This window comes from Aulonocara stuartgranti (assembly GCF_965226115.1).
Source record: "Aulonocara stuartgranti genome assembly, chromosome: 23".
Lineage (NCBI taxonomy): Eukaryota > Metazoa > Chordata > Actinopteri > Cichliformes > Cichlidae > Aulonocara > Aulonocara stuartgranti.
Window position 1 is genome coordinate 41,432,598 of NC_138958.1, and position 15,438 is coordinate 41,448,035.

The 15,438-nt window shown below is 39.2% G+C and overlaps 1 long non-coding RNA gene across 1 annotated transcript; it reads left to right on the forward strand.

Annotated features, from left to right (window-relative positions):
- The first annotated feature begins 431 nt into the window (after positions 1 to 431).
- On the forward strand, positions 432 to 5,350 carry LOC309700775. Its single transcript, XR_014274747.1, has 3 exons — positions 432 to 533; positions 4,774 to 4,831; positions 5,026 to 5,350. It is a non-coding gene; the product is annotated as an uncharacterized lncRNA (long non-coding RNA).
- Positions 5,351 to 15,438: the final 10,088 nt, after the last annotated feature.

The following is a 15,438-nucleotide window of genomic DNA, read 5'->3' on the forward strand; positions in this document are numbered from 1 at the left end:
ACGCTTCCAGAACCTCTCAGTTTCTTTGGCAGAGTTTACTTTTCATTTTTAATGGCTTGTTGTTTTTTTTATTGACTTATATAGAAACCCACACAAGTTTAACTTTAAAAACAACTTATGTAACAAAAAAATGAACCAACTTAATGGATCAACATAAATAAAAGGATAATTTCAGTGTTTTTCATCTATTCTTTATGGAGTTTTTCCAAAACATTTTCAAACGTTCAGATCTGTCTTTTATTTTCTTGTTTTAACATTATACATGGTGAACTAAAAACCCTGGAACATGGTTTGAAACATTGAAGGCAGCATGTTTCGCTTTTTGGCAGCTTTTATTTTGAAACTGCAACACTAAGCAGTACTTCTCCACACCTGTGGTGCACGCGCTGCGCAGACCCCGTCGGGCATGCGCGGCAGAGGAGGGGGCTGACTTGAGCAGAAAGCGCGGAGAGACAAGTCGGAAGGAAAAGACAGACGATCTCTGATAAAGCAAAGCAGACAGAAAGAATTTACCTGAGCTCTCTGCTGGACAGGTAATTACCGCAGTTTGGTTTAATATTTTGTTTTAAACAGTGTAACTACGAAGCGAACATAAATACAGGTGATATATTTTCATACAGTTATGTTCCAGTCGGGTTAATGTTTGTGTGTCCTCACCGTAAAGACTGCAGGTTATTGGAAAGTGCCTGAAAATATGTCTGCAAAGCACCCCTCAGTTGAAATATTAATTTTGGCTCGCTATCTACTCTAGAAAATAATTTGCGCGTCTACGTCGCCATTTACGGTTCAATGTGTGGCCGTAAGCAAGGAATTCCTGGTGCTTGAGGGTCATCTAGTAAACGCCAACCATCATTTAAAAATAACCAAAAACAGCTGTCGTTACTTTAATGTAGTCTTTTAAATCATTAAATGATAAAATAAAGAAAATCAAAATCAATATAACAGCTTCAAAAAATTCAACATCTAAACCAGTCATTTTTTTCTTCAGTAAATATTTTGAAACTTATCAGAGGCACTGGAGGACATGTTGAACAATAATATTGTGTACGTTTTTTAGAGTATTACTGGATATTTTTAAAACAGGCAATTTTAATCATTTACTTACATATGGTAGATATGGTAAACAAGTGAAAATGAACAACAAATTAAGTAATTTAAATAAATTTGATGATTTGTTAACTCTCAGTTGATGAGTTCATGAGGTGTATCTAAAGGCAACTTCTCTACTTGCATCCACACATTGAACCTTACAGAGGGAAACGGTCATTGCACTCAGTCATGACAACATTCTTGTTAAATGTAATTATTATATTAGAAAGTTATGAAACTTTTAAGCAAACTTTTCCAAATGAGGACACTTACCGTATTTTTTGCTTTACTGATCAGTGGTTGGTTGATTAACCTGCAGGAGTTCAGGCACGAGTCAGTCGTCTGGAACAGCAGGTGGTGAAGATGTCTTCAGTAAATGAAATGCTCTAAAGGGGAATTAAAATTGAACATTATTTGAACATAAATAAAAAAAGATAGGCCTCTGCCTGTGCATGCACATTTCTTATTCACGATATTCATGGTCACAGAACCCAGATGATGCATGTTTTAAAGCCCATATCTGGTTAGTGAATGTGAGTATAAGTGTGGCAGGAGATCGAGTTATTCAAAATAAGCCTGTTGTCTATAAAAGATTTTAAATATACAAATAAAAAGTTCTTACCAAACGAGGAGTCAAGATGAGCAGAGACCAGGTCTAGTGCAGCTCAGCTGTTAGTAAATTCTACCTGAGCAGGTTGGAGCTCATTTGTGTCACAGACAAGTAAAACTTTGGGGGCTTCAGCTTTTAAACATTTCAGCAGCCCCACCTTAAATTAACTAGCATCAGTGTCTACATCACCAGCCCACCAGTTAGCACTGCTCTGTTTGTGGTTCAGAACATGCTGCAAACATGATGTGAGGACCAGTGACAACAGGTGCAGATGCAGGTAGTCTCTCATAGCTCGCGTTACAACAATTGCAGCTATTTTTTTTTTCAATTCAATAAACCACATGTTTTAAAAATAAGTAAATAAAAAAATATTGACATTTGTGAAAAAAGTGCAGAAACTGCCTTTTGGCTTAGTTTTTGTTAAGGCAAGGCAAGTTTATTTGTATAGCACAATTCAACAACAAGGTGATTCAAAGTGCTTTACAGAGACATTAGAAACAAGAACAAATAAAAAGCATGATTTAAAATTGATTAAAACAAGCAAATAAACTAACTAACTAATTAACAAACAAACAAAACAGTATATAAAATCAAAACAGATAAAATCAGAACAGTAGATAAAATCAGTAGTTAAATGTAAGTTTTGAAATTTAAGCTTAAAGTGTGGATTTGGTGCTTTATTCAAATGCAGCTGAGAACAGGTGAGTCTTCAACCTGGATTTAAATAAACTGAGTGTTTCAGCTGATCTGAGGCTTTCTGGGAGTTTGTTCCAGATATAAGGAGCATAAAAGCTGAATGCAGCTTCTCCGTGTCTGGTTCTGACTCTGGGAACTGATAAAAGACCGGATCCAGATGACCTGAGGGATCTGGATGGTTCATACTGGGTCAGGAGGTCATTGATGTATTTTGGTCCTAAACCATTCAGAGCTTTATAGGCCAGCATCAGAACTTTAAAGTCTATCCTCTGACGGACAGGCAGCCAGTGTAAGGACCTCAGAGCTGGACTGATGTGGTCCACTTTTTTGGTCTTAGTGAGGACTCGAGCAGCAGAGTTCTGAATGAGCTGTAGTTGTCTGACTGATTTTTTTAGGTAGACCTGTAAAGATGCTGTTACAGTAATCAAGCCTACTAAAGATGAATGCATGGACTAGTTTTTCCAGGTCCTGTTGAGACATCAGATCTTTTATCCTTGATATATTCTTGAGGTGATAGTAAGCTGACTTTGTTATTGTCTTAATGTGTTTTTCTAAGTTTAGGTCTGCATCCATCACTACACCCAAATTTCTCGCCTGGTTTGTGGTTTTTAGATGTATAGATTGAAGTTCTCTGGTGACCTGTAATCGTTTTTCTTTGGCGCCAAAGACTATTACCTCAGTTTTGTTTTTGTTTAGCTGGAGAAAATTGTGGCACAACCAGTCATTGATTTCCTCAATGCATTTACCAAGAGCCTGTACAGGGCCTCGGTCTCCTGGTGACATTGTGATATATATTTGTGTGTCATCTGCATAGCTGGGATAGTTTATTTTGTTGTTGTTTATAATCTGTGCCAGTGGGAGCATGTAAATGTTAAACAGAAGGGGTCCCAAGATGGAACCTTGGGGAACTCCACATGTGATACTTGTCTGCTCAGATGTGAAGTTACCTATTGATACAAAGTATTTCCTGTTTTCTACGTATGTTTTGAACCAGTTTAGTACAGTTCCTGAAAGACCTGTCCAGTTCTCCAGTCGTTTGAGTAATATGTTGTGGTCAACTGTATCAAATGCTGCACTGAGATCCAGTAAAACTAGGACTGACATTTTTCCACTGTCTGTATTCAGACATATGTCATTAAACACTTTGGTCAGAGCGGTTTCAGTGCTGTGGTTCTGTCTAAAACTTGACTGGAAGGCATCGTAGCAATTATTCTGTTTTAAGAAGTAACTGAGCTGTTGAGAAACTGCTTTTTCAATGATCTTACTTAAAAACGGGAGATTTGAGATCGGCCTGTAGTTGTTCATTTGTGTCTTGTCAAGATTGTCCTTTTTCAGTATAGGTTTGATTACAGCAGTTTTTAGTGATTCTGGAAACACACCTGATAATAAAGAAAAGTTGACGATCTGTAACAGGTCTGACTCTAAAGTCTTTGAGACCTTTTTGAAAAAACTTGTTGGCAGGACATCTAAACAGCAGGAGGAGGAGTTCAGTTTACCTAAGATGTCCTCCAGGTCTTTGCTGTTAATAGGTTGAAACTGTTTCATGGTGTTTAAACAGTTTTTTGGTGGACACAGTACATATCCTGGATCTGCTGTTGATGTACCAATTGCTTGTCTAATTTTTTGGATTTTTTCAGTGAAGAATTTGGCAAAGTCATTGCAGGCCATGGTCGAATGAAGTTCAGCTGCCACTGACACAGGAGGGTTTGTTAGCCTGTCAACTGTAGAAAATAAGACCCGAGCATTATGGCTGTTTTTAGTGATGATGTCAGAGAAGTAGGACCTCCTTGCATTCCTCAGTTGTAAATTATAATTGTGAAGTTTCTCTTTATAAATGTCATAATGAACCTGGAGGTTTGTTTTTCTCCATCTGCGCTCAGCTTTCCTACACTCTCTTTTTTCTTTTTTCACCAGTGTGGAGTTTCTCCATGGAGACTTTTTCCTTCCAGAGATAACCTTCACCTTAATGGGAGCAATAGTGTCCATTACATTTAACATGTTAGCATTGAAGCTATTGACGAGCTCATTGACTGAACCTTTGGACAGGTCAGGTGTTAATGGGAAGACCTGGTTAAAAATTGCACTACTGTGTTCAGTTATACACCGTTTTGTGATCACTGTTGTTGATATATTTGTGTGGGCTGAGATTTTACTTTCAAAGAAAACACAGTAATGATCAGACAGGCCCACATCAGACACAGTAACCTTTGAAATGCTCAGGCCTTAAGTAAATAATGGCACGGTGTAATATATCACGTGTTGTTATTCCCCTGATGTTGTATACACCTAATTTTAAAGTGGGCACTAAGACTCTATTGTAGAGTCTGACAGCAGCTGGAAAGATATCTGAAATTTCTCCTCGCACACTGTTGTTGCAGCAGCGTGTCACTGTAGGAGCTGCTCAGTGCTGCTAGGATGACCTGCATGTGGTGGGAGGTGGGTTTTTGTTTTATTTTTAATATCCTGTCCTATCTGCCAGCTTTTGCAATCAGAATTGTGACCTGAATGCATTGTGGTGCAGAACACATTTTGCTTTTGCAAGATCAGCTACTTAGAATCTCTATAGGCTCCTCTTGTTCAGGTGACTATGTTATCTGTTTATTTATTCATTTCTATTTGTGTTATTTCAGTTATTACACTGGTATAGTATGACTATGTCACCTGCAGCCTCCAGCAGTACCAGTTACCTGAGACCACACATCTCAGCGACATGTGCGTGCCCATCCCAGCAGGGGAAAGAGGGAAGCCCCAGCTGTCCCAGCAGAACACACCATAAAAGATGATTGATGTCACCCCAGAGTCATAGACGGTCTTCAGAAACTCCAAAACAATTGAATCTAGCCTTCTAGGTGTCCATCAGGTGTGATGTCAGAGCCACCAGCCTGCAGCTGTTGTTCATTTACATCTGCCTAATTGATCATTTATCCTCAGCACACTTTTCAGTTCCCTTGCTGAAACTGGACAACATGTAAAGTCTAAATTCAAGCAAAGGTTGGGGAAACCTGCACTGAGCTGAGACAGAAGAAGTCTGAAGTCGAACTCGGATGAGTGACAGAGCGTTCCTGCTACTGAAAACTCTACGTCCAGATGAACAAAATGAACTTTTCGGGACAGGTCCCCAGATGTTTTCTCTTCTCAGAATCCTCTTCACAGATCATATCTCTTTTATCTGACACACAGTCATGTGGAAAAGAGTGTTTTCATGGGAATCTATAGAGTACTCTGAAAAACTAAGCACTGTACATGAGTGAGTAGCTTGCAGAGCCACCTTTTAGCAGCAGTAGCGTCACCAAATTGTTTCTGTATGACTCTTAGTCTGTCACACGGTTGTTTTGGCTGACGTTTCTTTACATCGTTTCGTCAGTTCATTGAGGTTTGTGGTATTTGTTTATGTAAAGCTCTCTTAATTTCCCAGCACTGTTTTTCAGGTTGAGGTGTGGACTGTGACCTGGTCATTGCAACACCTTGATTCTGTTGTAGCTCTGCTGATGTGCTTGGGATCTTTGTCCTGCTGCATTACCAAAACTCAGTTTTGACTGTAGACTACTTGGTATACAAGGGAATTCATGGAAAACTCAATGACTGCAAGGGCCCAGGTTCTGTAGCTGCAAGACAAGCTCAAATCATCACCCCTTCACCACCATGCTATATCTATCTATCTATCTATCTATCTATCTATCTATCTATCTATCTATCTATCTATCTATCTATCTATCTATCTATCTATCTATCTATCTATCTATCTATCTATCTATCTATAGATATAGATATAGATATAGATAGAGATATATATATATATATATAGATATATATATATATATATAGAAAAAACTTGAATCTTACAGTGTTTATTTATCGGATAAAATAAGTTAAATGTCACCGTTATTATTGTCCAGCCGGAAACAGGCCAGGGGTGTCCAAATTCAGAGTCTGCGTCCACCTGAGGACCCGGCCTTCGTGGTCTAAGTGGGCTGGGTCCTCCAAAAGCCGGGCAGACCGGAAATGAGCAACTGTGAAATTGGACGGTCTAGCCTTCAGAATTACGTCACGAGGTCTCTCGGTGGAGTGAAACTCAGGTGTCTGCTCCTTGCTATCTAAAATATAACCGGACGCTGGCGTAAATTTTTGACCATCTCACACTTCTGTTTAATCAGTTTTCTGTTTGACGTTTATTCAGCTGTGTGAAAACCCCGGAGGAATCCTCCCGAGGGATTAATAAAGTTTTATTTAATCTCATCTAATCTAATAACTTTAATCTCAGCCAAACCGATTTACTCACGAACAAATAAAACCCAATAACAAAAACATGTTTCAGTTATTTAAGTGACTTATAGCGCCTTGAGGCGACTTTTGTTGTGATTTGGCGCTATATAAATAAAATTGAATTGAATTGAATTGAATTATATATCATGTTTAACCTGAGTAGCGAAAGACCGCGGGGGTTTGAAAACGATGTTCCAGGAGTTTGCTGTTCTCCCCGGCTCAGATATTTGAAGTTTACACAGCTATATTGTCGCCTGAAAATATGTTAAAAGTTTATTTTGTGACCCAGAAAGAGTAATAAGAGTAAAATTAAAACTAAGTAGCTGCAGTAGTAGTATCCATTGTTGGAAACTGGAATTGGCTGGGCCAATCTGGGATATGGTTTTTCAATTTTGTTGTCCGGGTGGAAAATCGGGAGAAATTGGGGAGAATGGTGGCTCCGGGAGACTTTTGGTAGCGGCACTGAAATTCGGAATTCTCCCGGAAAAATCGGGAGGGTTGGCATGTATGCATGTGAATCAACATTGCAGTTATTGTTGACAGCAGGCCTAAAATTTTATGATATTGGATCATGAAACTGTCCTCAGATATTAAATGTAAATGATTTGTTGCTGCCACAGGATTAGTCTTTCCTGCTTTGGTTTTGATGGAGCTGATGGTCTGTAGGAACAATGATATTCTCCTCAGAGAGGTGCAGCATAAAACAGGACTTTCCTGCATTAAAAGACATCCAGCGTAGTGTTCTTACTCTACCTAAATGGATCTGTTACATTAGTAATATATGGGAGTTGTATTTAAGTCCTTTCCACATGAGGACACTTACCTTATTTTGTGCTTTACTGATGAGTGGTTGGTTAATCTGCAGTGGTTGAGGTATGTGTCGGTCGTCTGGAAGAGTAGGTGTAGAAGACGTCTTTAATGAATGTAATGCTCTGAAGGTGTCAGTGATTACTGTGAATTCATAGTAAAACTGGATTTCAATGAAAAGTTTATTTAAATTTGAGCATAAATCCATAAATTTGGTGTGTATAAATATACATAATATAAATAAAAAATTCTTACCAATTGAGGAGTGAAGACTTGATGAGCAGAGATCACGTCTGGTGCAGCTCAGACACGCAGTTCTGTCACAGAAGCAGAAGAACTGACACTTGGCTCTGGAGGCTTCAGTTTTTATACATTTTAAGTAGCTCCAAAAATAATCAAGACCTACGTCACTAGTGCACCAATTGTAACACACTTCTCTTTTTGTGGTTCAGAAAAACATTGCAAATATGAGGAGAAATGACCACAATAGCATGCAGATGTGCTTTGTTATTCACAGCTGAGTCCTGCAAGCAGTTCCTGTGGCCAAACTATTGACAATGTCTTTAAATTATTTTTCTTTACATAAATAAACTGAGTGCACCTAAGAATTGCAGACAATTGCTTTTCAGTTTTACATTTCAAATAAGGATCCAAATGCAGACACAACAGAGAAAAGGGAAGAAAAAGTTTATTTAATTAAAACAAAAGTCAAGGCTCAACACAGGCAGGAGAAAAACTAAATATACCAAAATTAAATAAGGACATGGAAAAAAAAGCACACAAGGGACTGGAGATGCAACTTCACATGGCAGAAATTTCTTATTGAAAACAAATTTTGAAAGACTCCTAAAATGTAAAATAAAGACACTAAAATCATCAAATAAGAACCTCCAGCAGGTTAAGTCTCAAACACAACTGAAGATGAACACACCAGACCCCCAGGGGCTCTTACTGTTACAGTCCACCCTTTTTGTTCAGTTCAGGAAATCCTGTATTATCCAGTTCTGTATTTCATAGCATTACCAGGCCACTTTCCCTGTAAGAATCCATTATGGTGGTCAGAGGGCCCGATGGCGCCAGTGTCCGGCAGCCTGGCCTCTGTCAGTGCGCCCTAGGGTGGATGTGGCTAAAATGTAGCTTGCCATCACCAGTGTGTGAATGTGTGTGTGAATGTGTGTGTGAATGTGTGAATGACTGGATGTGTAAAGCGCTTTGGGGACCTTAGGGACTAGTAAAGCGCTATACAAATACAGACCATTTACCATTTTCTCTCTTCACTCCCAGCCAGTTGTCAGTCAGAGGAGCACATGTGCCATCTCTTACACTTTGTTCAAAGCCAGATAGTTGGACACAAAAGAAACCTTTGATAATAACCAAACATAATATCTGTGTACTAATAAGCAAACACAATGATGTTTCTTCTACTTTTTACACATGAACACAAACCTGACGAAACAAAGCAAAGATGAAAACCAGCCCAAAGTGACTTTAAAGCGATTGCCACAGTGATTCTACCATAGAAACCTGTACAGGTAGAAACAGAGGCTGCAGTCTGACTGCCCATAACTGTCTTTCCTTAGGGATTATTAAACTATTCTGATTCTGACTGATTGTTACCTGTTGAGGGTCAGGGTCTGGCTGGTTGGTCGGAGTCAGCATGCACTCAGCTGTATCATCACTCTTCTTTGTTAGCTCTTTACGTTAGCATGTTGTCTGTGCTGTTGGTTTGATTTTGTTTTGTCTGTCTGCCTGACATGCAGATTACCGAAGATCATTTCTGAAGCAACAATTAACAACATCGTCTGTGAAGGTTCTCAGTCATCCAGGTCATCGTAGTCAAAGGAGCTTGCAAAGAAAAGCGTCTGGACTTCTTTAAGTTGCTTGAAGACGTTTCACCTCTCATTCGAGAAGCTTCTTCAGTTCTAAGGTCAAATGGTGGAGAGTCCCAGATATAAACCTAGTGGGAGTAACCCCCCACAGAGGGACAAAAGGACCCCCTGATGATCCTCTAATCGCCTGAGCCAAGGTGTGAAACTGGGTGTGGGTCCCAATCAGCCAGAGTTTCGGGTGTGTTCATTCTCCAAGCATGACATCCCGGTGTACTTCAGACCCAGCAACACGCTCAGACAAAAACTGGTTCACCCGAAAGACAAAACGCCAAAACACAAACTTAACAATGTGGTGTATGCTGTACAGTGCAGCGAGGAATGCCCAGACCTCTACATTGGAGAGACCAAACAGCCACTTCACAAGCGCATGGCACAACACAGAAGAGCCACCTCCACAGGACAAGACTCAGCAGTCCATCTGCATCTTAAGGATAAAGGACACTCTTTCGAGGATGCCAATGTTCACATTTTGGACAGAGAGGACAGATGGTTTGAAAGAGGAGTGAAAGAAGCCATCTATGTCCACTGTGAGCGACCATCTTTGAACAGAGGCGGGGCTTTACGACACCAACTCTCTGCCATCTATAATCCAGTTTTGAGATCCCTTCCCAGACGCCTTAACGCCCACTCACATCCTGGGCCATCTGACCTCAGGAATTCGCATGATAAGGTGGGGCCAGGTTTCACAATGAACACACCCGAAACTCTGGCTGATTGGGACCCACACCCAGTTTCACACCTTGGCTCAGGCGATTAGAGGATCATCAGGGGGTCCTTTTGTCCCTCTGTGGGGGGTTACTCCCACTAGGTTTATATCTGGGACTCTCCACCATTTGACCTTAGAACTGAAGAAGCTTCTCGGATGAGAGGTGAAACGTCTTCAAGCAACTTAAAGAAGTCCAGACGCTTTTCTTTGCAAGCTCCTTTGAATTAACAACATCATTGTAAGAGTAACGTAATTAGCAAATTTAATACAGGATTGAGTTAGATTACTGCATTATTCAAAAATGTAATGAGATTACAGTAACAGTTTGTAACACATTCCTTGTGCTCAGGACATCTTTAACATGAGTTTTCAGGGGACAAAGACACAAACAAAACAAACATATGACACACAAATAGTCAGGTCTGTTTTTTACAGATGCAGAGCAACACTAACATCTGCATTCACTTCTACTCAGTGAGCAATACACATATTATTAAAGTTATATGAAATTATGAACTTCTTTACCTTTTGTGACACTAATTCTGTCAGAAAACAGTGGAACATTTAGATCAACAATTTAATTCTGAAATCCTAATCTTTGAAAAGCAACACTGTTAAATCATTGAAAAGATTTAATTGTGCATGTCAATACAAATGTGACCTAGGGGTTTGACTGTCTGGTTATAGCTACATGGGTTTCTTTTAGCTTGCAGGTTTTTCACAGAAGAACAAAAAACACCCCTGAAGGCTCAAGATTTCTGATGGTCAGTGCAACCTCACACACTAAGTTCGTCTAACCATCAGATTTCAAACAATTAAAACACAGTAATAATAATAATCAAAGTGTTTTTATTGAGTTTTCAGAAAGCATATCATTCATACAGAAAAGCTCGATCTCAAGTCCTACCACACAGTGTAAGACAAAACTATACCCAGACAGAGGAAGAAAAGAAAAGGGGGAAGAAGAAAAAAAAGAAAAAAAGAAAAAAAAGAAAGAAAAAAAAAAGGGGGGGGGGGGGGAATTGCCAGTTATGGAGTGGAAGGAAAATTAAAACACAGTAAGTTATTGTTTTGTATGTGTCATGATGATAGATTCATTTACGGGTATCACAATGCTCATATCTGAAAGTAAACTGTGATATATATCCCCAACTAAGGTTACTACTAAATGAAGGATCTGTCACGGAGCAGTCGTAGTGTGCTGTGGAGCAGGCAGGATGGAGGACGCACACACAGGACTCGTAACCAAGAGGTTAACTTAAAGTGCAGTTTATTCACCGGGATGACTCATCAGAGAAATAAACATTACTGAAACAACCAAAATCATGAACATGAAACTAGACTGGACACTGGAACCTAAACATAGAGAACCCATAGGAACAGGACTAAGCGCATGAACAACTGCCAAACACAGCACAGGGAAAACACAGGGCTTAAATACACACTGGGATAACGAGGGCATGAGACACAGAAGGGGAGCACAGCTGGGAGTAATCTGACATGACGAGAGCAAGGGAAGCAAAACTCAATACACTGACATAAGACAACGACTTTCAAAGTAAAACAGGAAACAAAACAGATGCTGACATAATTTAGGGATACAGCAACCATAGAACACAGAACAGAAATAAAAAAGACTAGAAAAGATAAGCGATGACAAAAATTCAATAATGATACAAAACTGAAAACATTGGGTCACCAACCCAGGACCGTGACAGGATCGCCCCAAAATGACTAAATATATAAAGGCACTTTCCAGAAGAAGAAGTTAAAAAGATTTTATTTATTGTACAAGCAATATCTGCACAGGAATTACAAATTCTGCAGACATATTACCTTCTTACTGAACCTGAATAACTCACACACAGACGTGTCTGCTGCTTATTTTTGTTAAAACATGATTTTTTATCTTCTCTTCAAATCACATTAGGCATCTTTAGGGCATCAGTTTGACCACTGAAGAACATACATGCTTTATCTTACATGAAAAAGTCTGTATTATGCCTGTGTCATTGTACCACAAAGACAATGATTGCAACACTGTGCTTGCAAAATAGAAGAAACAAGATGACCAGCAAATACATAAAAGATGGTAAAAGTGATCCCTGTTTAGTTTCTTGTCTGCTATCAGTGTTGGGGAGTAACAGAATACATGTACCAGAGTTACATATTTAAAATACAAAATATGAGTAACTGTATTCCGTTACAGTTACAGTTTAAAAACTGTAACGGACTGTGAGCTCAGGAGTCGCTGACAGTCCCCTCTGAGGCCTTCCCAAAATTGCAGCCTAAATTCATGCTCAAGCCATCTGCCATTATCTACAAGAAATGCTGTCAAACCTAAAATGAGGATGTGGTCTCTGTCAGAATTAATAATTTAAGATTGTCATTTGTGCTAAGATATATACAACCATTTCTTCTATGTGTCCTAATATGGTTGTCATTGTGCAGAAAGAGCTCGATCAGCTTTAGTTCCATTACTTGCGTGTGTGCTGATTAAAATAAAAATGTACCTTTGTGCAGACAGGAAGCAGCCTCGACGCAATCATTTCCCATTGTAGCTTTAGAAACCAGACTGTTCTGTTCTATTAAAGTGCAAGACTTCACACCTTTAAATGTTCAATAATGTACAAATAAACAATTACAGTCAGCGAGTTAGGTCTGATACATGTAGTCAATCTAATGAATCAATATTAAATATAAAAAGTACAGAACTGAAAATAAAATGAACATGTAATGGTAAATGAACTGGTTCTCATATAAAACTTTTCTACTCTCTACAACTTGCCTCATTCACCCAAGTACTTTTCTCTATGCTTTTCTCTGTAAGCGCTTCGAGCCTGTACTTTTTTGCTTTAACTTGAGTAATGAAGTTGAATCAGTACTTTAACTTTCACTGGAGTATTTTTTAACAGTAGTATTTGTTCTTCTACTTAAGTACAGAATGTCTGTTCTTTTACCAACTCTGGCTGTCTCTCAGTCTCGGAACACCCACTTGTTGTTCAGCGGTGTCCTGGGAATATGGGAACTAGACAGACTGGGGAAACAATGGGAGGAGACACAAAGATGGAAACAGTTAAGGGACACGAGACATGGAGGGAGAGAGCGAGAGAGAAGGAACAAGAGACAGAGGGACAGACAGAGAGAGCAAGAGACATGAAGGTGGAAGAGAGGGAAGAGAAAGAGGCAAGACGGACTGGGGAACATACATGAATGCACACGACAGACAGAGGGGACATGGAATGAAACACAAGGAGGGGAATATGTAAAAAGAAAAATTAGACATGACAAACACAGAGAGGCAGCGAGGTACACAGATGATGAAGACACAAAGAGAACCTAATAGACAGTGTTGGGAAGGTTACTTTTAAAATGTATTCCACTACAGATTACAGAATACATGCCCCAAAATGTATTTTGTAACATATTCCAAATACGTTACTCAATGAGAGTAACGTATTCTGAATACTTTGGATTACTTAATATGTTATCATGCTTTTTACAACTACATGAATGTACTATTGCTGTGTGACTTATTACTATTACTGAAGGTTACTCTCCATACCAATACCAACTAGATTTTTAAATTTTAATAAAAATTGAGTAACAGTAGGTGGACATTAGGTAAAGCTGCACTTTTTGCAGCGATCTCGTATAGAAAACTATTCCGCGCGTATATATAAAACAGGTCCGCGGCTCCAAACAGTAGTAAAGGGACCTCTGACTAATACGTCGGTTTCTGTGTCGGGCTCGTAGCTGAAAACTAGCTTTGCTTTGTTGTCTGGGTCAAGTTTGCTAGCGAGAGACAGAGAGAGGCGTTGAAAAGCTGAGGCTACATTCTTTAGGGCTATGCCTGTAACACTTTGCCTATTGCCTTCATATTAAATCATTTTTTGAATAATAATTGTTAGGTTTATATTGTTGATTGTCATTTATGCTTAGAAATATGCACTCATATATGCTTAGAATCTTATAATCGATTGCATATTGATAGTATGTCTGATCCTTAGCAGTCTGCAAAGACCCTGTGTGCCTCCCAGAGCACTCTGGCATACACACACATCTTAAGGTCATGAGAGAGGTCGTGCCTTCTCTTACTGATTTGTGGTATAGGAGGACACCTACTCTGTATCTGTTTAAGTATAAGAGCCCTTTGTTTAGAAGGACCGCTGGACGCCTGGCACCAGCTTTAAGGAGTCTTCACAGGATCACATCTTGACCACACACACACACACACACGCACACATACCTACACGACACACAAACAAGGTACTCTTTGTTTACATGTATACACCTATGTAAGACGTCATATGTTAATGATTCTTATGCATAGTCATATAACCGCAATAAAGAGCAGTGTTACGGGGGAGCAGACGAGAGTGGCTGGGGTTCGAGCGTCAGGAACAGCGCTCGTCACAGTTCTCTCCCTCGTGCACGAGATCAAACAAAGAGCTCTGGTTGGTGTTCAATGCTTTTTGCTGTTGTAGTATAATTGTCTCGTTACAGCGGTGGGTCTGTGCTAGACAGAGCCATCAATAATTTTAAAAAAGTTTTCTATGGGCAGAAATCTGTGCCATCAGAAACTGAATTTGAATAAGTTCAATTTGAATTTGAATTGCTCAGATTGAATCTGAATTGTAACTTGAATAAATGCTTTTGAAAACTGAATTTGAATTAGTCTAATTTGAAATTGAATTTTAAGGCTCCAGGTCCAGACGGCTTTCCTGCAGAATTCTACAAAGAATTCTGGTCGATTCTAGCACCAGTTTTCTACAGAACGTTGTTGGAAATCAAAGAAAAGGGCAGACTTCCATCAAATATGAATTCTGCAAACATTAATCTCCTGCTAAAACCAGGCAAAGACCCTGTATATCCCTCAAGCTATCGTCCAATATCCCTTATAAATGTAGACCTTAAAATAATCTGCAAAGCTCTCTCAAAGAGACTGGAGAAAATAACCCCCCTGTTAATTCATCCTAACCAAACTGGTTTCATAAAAGGTAGGCACTCATCAACAAATACACGTAGATTACTTAATTTGATAGACTACTCATACAGTAAAAACCTAGAAACTACAATATTCTCTTTAGATGCAGAAAAAGCATTTGACAGAGTTAACTGGAAATTTCTATTTGCAACTTTACACAAATTTGGTTTTGGATCCTCTTTCATAAACTGGTTAAAAATATTATATAACTCCCCAACAGCTTGTGTCAGAACAAATGACCAGACATCCTCCAGCTTCTGTCTCTTGAGGGGCACCAGGCAGGGATGCCCACTCTCCCCTTCACTGTTTGCAATTTTTATTGAACCACTAGCAGCAGCAATTAGACAGAATTCAGTAATTAAAGGGCATAAAATGCAAGAACGTGGAACAT